General features: G+C 41.1%; 1 non-coding gene across 1 annotated transcript; it reads right to left on the bottom strand.

Annotated features, from left to right (window-relative positions):
- Nucleotides 1-2,960: 2,960 nt before the first annotated feature.
- LOC130460181 (small nucleolar RNA R71) lies at nt 2,961-3,067 on the bottom strand. The gene has a single exon (XR_008920125.1). It is a non-coding gene; the product is annotated as a small nucleolar RNA R71 (small nucleolar RNA).
- Between the last annotated feature and the right edge of the window lie 218 nt (nt 3,068-3,285).

Raw genomic sequence — 3,285 nt, 5'->3', positions numbered from 1 at the left:
TCCTTAGTTCTTTTGATCGACAAAACCCTCCGGCTGTGTCATGAACACAGTCTCTTCAAGAACACCGTTCAAGAAGGCAGTTTTGACATCCATTTGCCATATTTCATAGTCATGAAAAGCAGCAATCGCAAGGATTATCCGAATAGACTTAAGCATCGCGACTGGAGAAAAGGTTTCATCGTAGTCAACGCCGTGAACTTGCCTGTAACCTTTTGCTACCAATCTAGCCCTGTATATGTATACAATTCCATCTTTGTCTTTCTTCAATTTGAAGACCCATTTGCATCCGATAGGTGTGAACCCATCCGGCAAATCAACCAAATCCCAGACTTGATTTTCAGACATGGAGTCTATTTCAGATTGCATGGCCTCTAACCATTTAATGGAGCTTGGGCTCGTCATAGCTTGATTGTAAGTCAAAGGTTCATCACTATCCAACATGAGAACGTCTAAGTTTTCAGTCAAGAGGACGCCTGTCCATCTGTCCGGCTGAAAAATAGTTCTATTTGACCTACGAGGGGCAACAACGTTTTGAGGAACTACTCCCACTGCCTCTTTTAAAGACCTTGGAGGTTCATCAACTTGAACTGCTTCTAAAGAGTTCCGAGTTCGTTGTTCGTCTCGAATCTCTTCGAGGTCTATTATTCTCCCACTTGTCAATTTGGAAATATGATTTCTTTCCAAAAAGACACCGTCACGAGCAACGAATACCTTATTGTCTGACTTGTTGTAGAAGTAATACTGATATGCATGTTTTATATAGTATTTTTACCCCCGTCCCTTAGTACTTTTATGTGTCAAACGTGCTCTTAGGAGCCGTTTCTAGTACTAATGTGTGTTATTGAGTGTGCATTGAGTTTCAGGTTTGATTATGAGAAATTGGTCTTTTTAGACCCGTTTCATGTTGATCTAGGCCACTATATGAGCCCGAGGAAGTTCGGGACCTCCATCGTCGACTTTCGGGAGCCTTGGATGCTTATGGTTGAGCCCCGAGAGTTAGACTCAGTGATATGGGCAAGCTACATTGAAGATTGCAAATCGCCCTGGAAGCTGAGGGCGAAATGCAACCATCGGGTGGAATTTAGGCAATTTGGATTCATCAACGCGCGCCCGATCGGACGCAGCTCGCCCGATCCGGATCGGGCGGTCATCCTGGAGCCTATGTGGAGCGTTCACAAACCGCCCGATCGGGCGGATTTTGTCCCGATCGGGCCGACTATCGAGTGGATCGCCCGATCGGGCGACGCCAACCTCCAGCAGTTTTTCGCGCATTTACTTTCCGTTTTTTAGGCTTTATTTTGGTAAACTATATAAACAAGCTTTAATTATTTTTAGAGGACACTTTATTTTCTAGTATTGAACCTTAGTATTATTTTCCTTAGCCTAGTTTCTCTCTAGTTTATGCAAAAACACTTAGTTTAATTCTCAATAAAAATTCAAGCTTTCACTTCCCTTTGTTCTTCAAATAGGTATTATTTCTTATTTCAATTCATTGTCTTGCTTTAATAATGCTTTCAATTATGATTATTTCTTTGTTTATTGTCAACATGCTTGAGTAGTTTAATTTCTAGGGTTGGGGATCCACGAATAATATGAAAGGATGATTGAATGATTATGATTGTTGGCATTGTAATTGATTCCTATTGATTGGTTTATTTCACTATACAATTAGATTTGCGCAGGTTTAATTGTGGTAGTTATGCAATATCAAATTAAGATTCGAGAGATGCAATTTGATGTTTAGGCTTGTGTCAATAGGTGGAGTTAGAGTTAATACGTAGCGAGAGCCCGTTAATTCTAAGTCTATGATTAGTATCGACTTGAGAGAGCATGCTAGTCTAATTAATTACTTTGTTGATTATCGTGATTGTTCAATGTCCTGGATTATTATTTGTTGGCGAACCTATACCCTAGATTCCTTAATATATTGATTCATTCTTGTTTAATTATCGTTCGTAGTCTTAGCATACAAACCATCAACCAACTTTTGTTCACAATAGTCTAGATTAATTAATTGATAGTAGAAAGAACGCATGTTTCCCTGTGGATTCGATCTTGACTTCCCTTGCTACCTAGCTAGTGGACCTTAGGTTATTTTTGATTAGGTGATACGACTTTAGCCTGTCAAAATTTGGCGCCGTTGCCGGGGAAACGGTTTTATTTTCTGTTGTTGATTTCTTATGCTAGATTATTGTTTGTTACTACTCATTCCTTGAGACCGGATCTCACATTGTTTTGTAGTCTTTGTCTATGCCCAGGACCGTAGGTACTAGTAATCTTACTCCATCAGCGGTTCAAAATCCTTTCCATAGCTGAAGTGATGCGATGAGATTATTGTTTGTTACTACTCATTCCTTGAGACCGGATCTCACGTTGTTTTGTAGTCTTTGTCTATGCCCAGGACCGTAGGTACTAGTAATCTTACTCCATTCGATCCTGAGCCCGAAAGAACCTTTCGTAGACGAAGAACTTTCATTGCACAGTGTGGGAATTACTCTGATTCTGATCATAATATTGGCGATCTTTTTCCTTCAGATACAGATTCAGTTTCAGAGAAAGAGATGGGTGACGAAAATCTGATACCGCCACCTACCCCACGGCTTACAGACTATTCTAAGCCAAGTCTGTCCGTGCTACCAAAGGCGATCATGCCTTCTATTACAGCTGAGACCTTCAAGATTGAGCCTGCATTGATTAACATGATCGAGAGACGCCAGTACGGTGGGGAACCAGGTGAAGATCCGAATCTTCACATTCAGTCCTTTATCCAATATTGTTCCACCATCAAGCAAAAGGGATTGACTCCGGAGCAGACTATGGAGATACTTTTCCCGTTCTCTTTGAGTGGGAAAGCTAAAATGTGGATTAATGGGTTGAATCGGGCGGCTTTGAAAATCACTAATTGGGAATCCTTGGCTCTTGCTTTTTATGTTAAATATTTTCCACCTGAGAAAACAGCTCGTCTGAGGGGTCAGATATTAGGTATCTCACAACAAGCGGATGAGAGTTTGTTCGAGGTCTGGGAGAGATTCAAGGATTTGCAAAGAGAATGCCCGCACCATGGTTTGGAAGATTGGTTCTTGATTCAGCAGTTTTATAATGGTCTGGGCAATGAGTCTAGATGTTTGTTGGATTCAGCTGCCAGTGGGAGGTTCATGCAACTTGAGGTGCCTAGAGCTATGGAGGTGATTGAGGAGATAGCCATTCACAATGCCCAGTATGGACATCCTAGAGGTCTATCTAAGAGGGGTGGTAAGCATGATTTAAATTCTATTGAACAATTAA

Source organism: Spinacia oleracea, chromosome 4, assembly GCF_020520425.1.
Source record: "Spinacia oleracea cultivar Varoflay chromosome 4, BTI_SOV_V1, whole genome shotgun sequence".
Classification (NCBI taxonomy): domain Eukaryota; kingdom Viridiplantae; phylum Streptophyta; class Magnoliopsida; order Caryophyllales; family Amaranthaceae; genus Spinacia; species Spinacia oleracea.
The sequence above is the reverse complement of the archived record's forward strand: the minus strand, read 5'-3'. Positions and strand labels throughout refer to the sequence as shown.